This window comes from Polyodon spathula, chromosome 9 (genome assembly GCF_017654505.1).
Source record: "Polyodon spathula isolate WHYD16114869_AA chromosome 9, ASM1765450v1, whole genome shotgun sequence".
Classification (NCBI taxonomy): domain Eukaryota; kingdom Metazoa; phylum Chordata; class Actinopteri; order Acipenseriformes; family Polyodontidae; genus Polyodon; species Polyodon spathula.
Genome location: NC_054542.1, coordinates 39,512,908 through 39,522,060, shown reverse-complemented (window position 1 = coordinate 39,522,060; position 9,153 = coordinate 39,512,908). Strand labels below are relative to the sequence as shown.

General features: G+C 39.3%; 1 long non-coding RNA gene across 1 annotated transcript; it reads left to right on the top strand.

The window, feature by feature from the left end:
• The first annotated feature begins 1,079 nt into the window (after nt 1-1,079).
• LOC121320829 lies at nt 1,080-8,070 on the top strand. The gene is made up of 2 exons (XR_005950883.1): nt 1,080-1,641; nt 4,022-8,070. It is a non-coding gene; the product is annotated as an uncharacterized LOC121320829 (long non-coding RNA).
• The last annotated feature ends 1,083 nt before the right edge of the window (nt 8,071-9,153 follow it).

Genomic DNA, 9,153 nt, shown 5'->3' with positions numbered 1-9,153 from the left:
ACGCAATAATTTTAGGGCGCATGTCAGGCACCCCCACCATGGTCGTCAAAACAGGGCCACCCACCACCCCACGGACCCCAGACTCCTTTGGTGCGGGAGCCCTCCCCCCCCGACGCAGCCTGTGCCTTTCCACCCCCGGGGTGGGGGGGGGCTTGTCTTAGCCCTCCGAAACATTGAGCCTACATTACCATGCGCCTTCAACACCCCCGCTGCCCCCGCTGCAATCTCTTACCGTTAGGTTAGTCCTCCTGTCACATTGCACCATTATGACCTCGCTACCCCCACCCCCCCCCTTAACCCACACCCACCTCACCCCCCGACGACACTCCCTACACCTCCATCAATTACCCGGCTTGCAGTTTTGCATCCCACCATGTCGCCATGTATGTCAATCATTTATCGGTACCCCATAACCTCACCCGCATGAGCCCCCACGAATTAAAAAATAACAACCCCCACTCCAATACCCACCTAATTCACCATGCCTTGTTTTTTGTGGTGTCTTTCTGTGGTTGGAAAAAAAAAAAAGGAGTGGAAAAGAAAAATAAAAATGGCAAGCCCGCGCGGCGGCGCCCTTCGAGAAAGCCGTGGGGTGTGGGGGTGTGTGGGGGGGGCGAGCTACTGAGCAACCGTTATATTGGAGAGTGAAGAGGATCCGCCATCTCCAGCTTACCTTCAATAGCGCCTCAAATGGATCAACTATGGTAATAACGTTCCGGCAGAAAACACTCCCTGGGTTGCCCCAGCCACTGTATGCTGTACTTTTACCACAGCAATATGGTAGAGTGTACCCTGATTATCGCATCATATAGTTTTACAATCATATCTTCTAAAGTATACCAAAGCAGTGGACTATGGTTATATCATGCAAGAATTTGACAACACTAAATATAAACGAAGAAAGTAAACTTCTAGATAGGCGAGCTACTGAGCAATCGATTAGTATTGAGGTGAAGAGGATCCGCCATCTCCAGTTTACATCAATAGCGCCTTCCAAATGGATCAACTCTGGTAAATAACGTCCGGAGGGGGGGGGGGGGGGGGGGGGGGGGGGGGGGGGGGGGGGGGGGGGGGGGTGGGGGGTGTTATTGTTTTTTTTTTTTGTTTTTTCAAATGCGCATATCTGGGATTTCCCTATATGTCTTACCATTTTTAATATAGGGAATTAAATACACACGCTGCTCTGTGTCGTATTTCGCTAATCAAAGAACTGCAACAGGACCTGGTTGGCACCGGCTTAGTTCCCTACCCAATCCATACTGTATAGATCATCTACGGTCGCGCTCAATGAGGTGAAAATTGAGTATCGCTAAGAGATGCTGGTTATCCCCGGGCACGTGATCTAATCTGATCCGGTCATTCTCGGGTGGGGGGTTGTGTTATGTACATAAGGTCGTGTGTTGGCTTTTCTTCCGAAGTGCCACCGCTCCGCCTCCTCTTTTCGCAATATTGACGCAATGTATAAATACTGGAACAAAAGGAGAACTTCCTCGAAGCTTGCTGAAACTGCACAAAAGGCTGCAAGCCTCATTGTTAGGCAGATGGGCATCTCGAACTGGAGTATATTTTGCTAGAATCTGAAACGACAGGTCATCGTGCAAATACGAAGGACTGTGCATCCCGTGTTTCTTTGGCGCATAAGTAAGTGCCCTTAACCGTTATCTTCTTTTATTAAATAGTGTGGCTGGGTTTCTGTCCATCTGTCTAAATTAAGCAAATCAGAAATGACCTAATTTACTGAATGGAAACGGAGTCTAAACAAACCCGACTTGTTCAGCAATATTTCGCATGCTAGCAGTAAATGCTGTATCTTTGAAAGAGGTAAACAACTAACCACTGTATAGTTGCAGCTGATGAAAAACAAAAAATACGTAATTCCAGGTTTTTATTTGAACAAGGCTGGTATATTTCATTATTATGTTATTACATAAGAGCAAATGCATTTAAATAAAACCTTGGTTTTGCATTGTGTTTATTAACCATAGTGCAGGATACTGCACGTTACTCCCAAACGCGAAGCCGGTGCTGTAAATTTATCACAGCAACAAAAATAATATAGTGCTACATCAAATACAGCAGTGAGTTTATTGTCAAGAACCATAAGCAAATACAAATAATTCATAGTGCCGTAAAAAAAAAAAACAGCGAAAAAAGATACTCTGCCCAGTTTGAAACTGTTACTATGCTGGGCAGGAAAAAAAAAGTGGTTTCTTTTACCAGGCTTTGTGCGTCTGTCAGAATCGCTGTTAACAAAGAGCCACTAGTACATTGCCTCATTGCAAGACGGCAGTGAAAAGCAGGCAGGCGCTCTGTTTACAACAATAACAGGATCGTTATGACGTCACTTAATAGACAGCGGCGCCCGCCAGACAAAAAAGTTCTGAAGCATCAGCAACATGCTAAATTTGGAAAGTGGTTACATCATCGAAACAAAGCTTCGAGGGGTGGGACTTCCGCAGGAGTTGGCGTACTAGTGGTTCAGCGTTGACACTGAAACGCTGGTAGAGTTTAATATGAAGAAACAGATATTAAGCTGCAAATTCTAAGCGGTTTGTAAATGTAGTCAAGAGTTTACCAACGCGAAAGTCCTACGGAACAAAAATAGAGAACACGTATTCTTCAAAATTGGTCGCAACCTGGTTTGTCGGTGGATAACAAATATAAAACGAAAGCTGTTAGAATGTTGCGCGTTTATTTTTATGTTAAGAATTTGAAATGTCCGAAGGGATTTTCTTTAGTATCGGTAGTATTCTTATTGGAACAGTGTTATGCGGCACGAGTTGCTGAAGATGAAAAATTAGTCGAATACTACTATGCACTGTTTTTGTTTTTGAAATATTTCTAATTTCAGGTTCAAATGCAATACCATTATTGATGATATTGTTTTCTTACATTAACGCTGATTGTATTTTCTGTGAATGCACCTCAGTCTAATATAATCTCGGCAAAAATCGGTTGCTGATAGAAACAAAAAAAAAGTTAACTAGACGTGAACCGCTGTAGACGGATTTAGCCTCGTTAGCCTTGTAGGTGCAATTATTTGTATTGAGGGTGTTGGTCTGTTGGCTGAATACTACGAACAGCATTATGAAGTATTATATGTGAAAAGCAACAGTTAACACTTGTTTTAATAAGAAATTATGTAAAAGTTTTACTATACTTTGCCTGAAATTGTCGAGTTATTGTAGATGCAGTTCAAAAATCCATTTCATCATCTGCTAGAATTCAGTCAAATATGTCACATTTCATTGTGGCAGTGGCAATACAAAAGCGTTGTTTAAGTTTATGTACTGTTGACGCTCAGTAAATTAGCATCCGTATAACCGTCCAGTGCAGCAGTTTCTACTACATCTGACGGATACGTATCTCTCGTAGGATCTTGTGTAATACTGTCTAATGTCAGCATACTGAGTATTCGTCTTCCTACGTTTAGCAGTATGAATTTGTTCATCTGTTCTATAATGACTGTGTGAAACTAGCAGTTGTGCTCCATCAGACAACACTGTGCTATTAGTTTGAAGCATACAAGAGTACATTTGCTCTCTGGCATTACGATACAATTTACTGCTGCATAAATTGAGAATTTCGCCCGTTGGAGTAGATATATTTTTATATAGATGGGGGGGCCACAGTGTACTTCACAATGTGGTAACAGCGGCAATTAAATACAAAATTGTTTGTGTGTGAGCGTGTGTATTTTGTTGGTATTTATTATTATTATTATTATTATTATTATTATTATTATTATTATTATTATTATTGTAAAAACCCTAGCATGCGTGTCTTAAGTGTTTTTTCAAAATTAGGAGGTAAAGCGAGTCATTGTGAGTCATCGCTTTTGTGTGAAGCGCAGCAGCTAATGCGCACTCGTATTACATTTAAAAATAAGTAACACTTTAAAACAACCCCCCCCCATACACCTCTATAAACAAATTATAACTGCATCTGTTTATTCTTTTATGACGATTCATTTTGGGAGAAGTGCAGAGAAATAAAATGTGTGTTTCTGTGGCCCAAATAGTCCCTGAATCCACCAGATTTAACGCATTGGTCACTCAACCCCCTGCGTGGTCCTGAAAAATCAAACAACAGGTGATACCATGTAAAATGAGAATAATTTAAGGACTATCAGAAGAGGATACTGATGCTGCAATCAAACAGGGGAGAGGGACAGGGCAGCAACCAACTCAGGGAAGACAGATGGGAAAGAAAGTGAAACGTTTGGATATTCGTTCTTTAAAGCTGCTGGAACCTGCAGTCCTGTATAGTTGTACAACCAAGTATAAATCTTTTGGTGGATATTTTCAGAAAGCATATCGACTAGGTAGTTTGTTTACGGTACTCGGTAGCAGTGCTGCTACTGGGAGATTTATAAACAGAATCTTCCATTTAAGCTCTCTCTTGCCTCAGGAAAGCAACACAAGTTATGTGTTGTTACATTGCTCACGTTTTACAGTGAACGTCAAAAGAGCTGCTGTTATGTTATGTGCTTTCATAGTAACAACCTTCTGAAATAGGCAAACACACCAGTTCTCTTTCAGTATCCTACATTAAGTGAATTTGCATTTCCTGGATTATATGGTACAGAACATCATTTTAAATTACAATGTACTTTCCCTTTAAAATGCCCACAAGTCAAAAGCTTGGGGAAGAACCCTATACCCTGAGATAGTTTTTATTTTATTTTATTGCTAAGCCCATTTGTTGTTTTATTAACTTTTTTTACTTTTGTTTTTATTTTCTGTAGTACATGTTAGAATTGAGGTTTATGCAAAATGTGTCTTAGTAATTAGAGACAAAAAAAAAAGCACTGTATAATGAAAATATGTGTTTTTGTGGAATACCAGAGAGCCAACAGCTTACAATATACATTGCATTGAGTGTTGTAGTTCACACCCAGCCAGCTGAAATGTTAAGCCCCAGTTCCAATCAAGCAGTTATGTCTCGCTCTTTGATGAGCTGGTTCAAACTGAGTGTGCCTACAGCTGTAAGGGTTATATGTAGTGTGAGCCTGAAGTGTATATATCTATAAGTCTAGTAGAATTAAGAATTAAGTGAATTGTCATTTTTTTGTTCTTGGTTGTGCCAGTGGCTTCTCAGATTAATTGTGTACAAGTATAGTAACAAATGTGTGCATGTATGTGGTACATGTTATGCATTTACAGATACCCATAGTAGTGCATGTACTTTGTGCTAATAAAGTATGTTGAGAGGATGAAAGCTTTGCATTCAAGGAATATGTAGCTCTCCTGTTCTTTCTACAGTGAAAATAGTGCTTTTATGTTTATTTGTGGTGTTTTCCGCTCTACAAATCTTGTGTTGTACGGAGCCAGGCCTTTAAGAGACTTCTTACATAGTAGTTGGGCCTTGGTGTCATAGATCTTTTAGATCTAAGGCACAGCCAACCAGACAAAGACGGGAAGGGTGTAAGGTAACCTCTTCACTGTCAAACAGTCACATCAGGGATGTTAATGGGTGCCACTGTGCTGCAAACAATGTTAATGGATAATGTCATGTCTACATCTACATTGCAAACATATTCTGTTCATTTTTGACACAAACACAATAGGACCTATTCATATCTTGATTAAATCAGCAACCTCTGAAGCTTAACCCTTGGAAAGAAGAAAAACACATGTAGCATTGAAACAATGATGTATCTTAAGCAGTGTTTGTGTTTACTTGCAGTCTGCTGAAGTATGCTGTCCATCAAGTTTTTTTTTTTTTGTCTCTAAAAAAATTTATATTGGCCTGTTTATTTGAGTTTTTTTTTCCGTCTTGCTATGTAATTCATGTCTGTTGGTGAAATGTGACCAAACCCTATCATTTACTGCACACCAATATAGAGGCCTAGAACAGATAATATAACGAGTAAAATCACTTCCCATTGGCTTTACTTTTAATGAGATCATAACACAGCAGAAAGCAGAAAATAAAAAATTGAAAGAATTCTTCCTGTATCACATATGGTTTTGCATCTTTTACATCTTCTTTTTGAAGATGGCACTTCAACTCTGAAAGGAGATGTATCAAAATGTCCCTTGATGTGATTGCAAAAGGACTGGGGTTGCTTTAGTGAGTCTTGTGTCATCTTTCCTGTTTTTTCTTTATATACTTTTTTACTTCATATTGTTTAAGGCAATGCATCAGTTCTTATGTTGTGCAAATACACTTTCATGCATACCCAACTAGTTGGCACATATTTGATTCTATAATGCTGTATGTGAAGGCTACAACCAATTTGGGCTAAGACCAACAGAGAAGGTCTTAAAGGGACTTCAGAGTGCCATTGGATGGTTTGGGCAGTTGCTTGTACAAAACTTGTTTTGTGTTATATTGCATGTAACCTTTATATTCGATAAGATTGATTCTTACAGGTTGTGACCTATCCAATATAAATGAAGTAGACCAGAAGGCAAGCCCCTTAGTGGTTGTGCAAACACCTCCATAATGTTTAATATAGGATCGATATGTTGGGTCCCTTTACTGCAATCACCATGTCATTTTAATTTTAAATTACTTTTAGTGACTTAAGTTTGGTCAGGAGAAAACTGGAAATGATATGTATGTCTTTTGTAATCCATTCCTAATCAACTAAGCTAAAAACAAAAACTCAGGCTTTGCTTTTACAAAAAGAGAAGTGCAAAACAACACAGCAGCCCAACTTAAAATAGCCGTGTAAAATGTACCACAACACCTCATCAAATAGGAACAGTAAAAGGTCTGTCAATAAAAAAAGGAGGAAAGATGTAGAAATAAGTAAATGAAATATCAGAAGATTGTAATGCAGCTGGATCGGATCACTTTGTCCCTTGGACAATTAAAAAGAAAAAGGTTGCACAAGCTTTGCGTTTTCACTTGCTCATATAAACCTTGTGTAAGTCCATAAAAACGAGGAAGCATTTATGTTTTGTAACTGTTGTAACAGTTGTTATTTTATTCTCATGGTATATCTACAATAAAGGCATTAGCTGAAATATTGTTCTACAGGCAGTATGTGACTATTTCAGTCCTGTTTCTTGGTACTACATTTTGTTAATTCACAAAATACATATGCCTATTTTAGACCAACTATGTTTACTTTTGAATAGTTGAACTGAACTAATATAAACCTTGTCATTGATATCAAAATAAACATTGCTGCATATTAATTCCAATATGAATCATATTTTTTCTCTGATAAAAGATTTTAAAAAATATCCTTGAGTTCAGTTGTGTAATACCATGGTCTTGCCTACATTGCTTAAAATGCATTTGTAAAGTTCAGCTTATATGTGCATCATAGATATATGCATGGTGTGTGGTTGTACCCCGTTCTTGTGCATTTCCTTGTTTGAACCATGTGCTGTGTAGTGAAATGTGCAGTGTGGCAATGATTTTATTTTTATTTTTTTACACATCCACACCCCAAATGGCAGTAATGCTGTGGGTTAGTGAATTTAGTTATAGAGTGATGCATGCTGTCCAAATGTGCCTCCAGGCAAGCAGTGTTAAAGACTACTGAACCTTATCCCAGAAAAAATCAAAAGTCATGGCACTTCTCGTATATGAATGTTGTAGCCATTATTTTATTAAATCTAACTACTTTTTGTTTATATATTTTGGAACTGAGTTTAAAGAACTGGATTGAGATTTTATTGTGTAATACTGTTATTATTATCCAAGTATTTTTTACCATTTTGTAATATGATACACACAAATCAATACAACTTATAAATAGTGCTATCTCATACATTACATTGTCACTTTGTTTGCAGGCATTTATCAAATATGTATATTTTGTGTGTGTGCGTGTGGTTTAAACCATCTGTGGTGCATCTAGATGGGCCGTTGTAATGGGGGTTTTAAATGTTTAGAAGACACCTGGCAAATACGCCTGAGGCTTGAGAAACGGCACAAAGGCACTTGATGCAAGAGTACTTTTTGAGCAGAGGTGGTCTACTTCATGAATCAGCTTTTGACAAAGCTCATTTAACTGCCCTATTGTGTATGCAGTAGTGTGAATAGATGGATCAGTAAATCACACACGACCACAAGTGAGTGAACACTACTGCCCCCCCCCCCCCCCCCCCCCCCCCCCCAAAAAAAAGAAGCCAAAGTGAAGATACTGCACCAGGACTACAAGTATTTTTAATGTACAGGTAACAGGGTGAAGGCTGGGCACAAGATACAAGCCACCATCTTAACCATATTGTAAAAGAGCCAGACTGGTCTGCTTTTTAACCTCATCTCACTGACGGGACAGAATCAGTAACGGCAGTTATGGATTAAAGAGGCAGTGTGGTCCAGTGGTTAAAGTCTAAGGCTTGCAACCAGAAGTCACCGGGTGAAATCCCACCTCTGCCACTGACTGAGTCACTATGTGACCCTGAGGAATTCACTTAACCTCCTTGTGCTCCATCTAGCAGCTGAGATGTTAAATCAGTGTCCTCTTGTAAGTGACTCTGCATATAATGCACAGTTCACAGCCTACCTCTGTAAAGCGCTTTGTGATGGTGGTCCACGGCGCTATATAAAAATAAAGATATTATTATTATTATTATTATTATTATTATTATTATTATTATTATCCCACAGCACTGACAGTTGCATACAGTACACATAATAAGCAGCAGAAGTAGGTTCAACATGTTCTATCCAGAGGATGACCTCTAAATGGTTCAGGGTCAAGTTTCAACATACTCATGCTTCTAAACAATACCAGAAGACTTAATAAGCACAGACGGGCAACTGACAATGATGGCCGGACATCCCCAGAGTCCAGACATTAATGCATGTGAGAGGAAAAACCAACAGACCTACAGTAAACCAGCAGAGGCCCGAATGGGCAGATTTATGTATTTCCTGGCTTGACTGTCCATGCCGACTCAATGTAAAGCAGTCATCCGCTCCAAATATGCACTAAGGAACTACTATGCAACATACAATATGTGATAAAGGTAATATTGTGAAATACACTGCTCCAAATAATTAAGGGACTCCCCTGCTTGTCCGTGGTGCTTGTGGGATGGGGCGGTGGGGTACATTTTTTTTCCTATTTTAGCCCACTAAAGCCACTTGCTCACCTGTGGGATGTAATGCTTGTTAAAATCTTTCAGATTTTTTTTTTTATTGAAGAGGGGACAGTTTTAGCAAGCAATGGTTCTGTGTGAC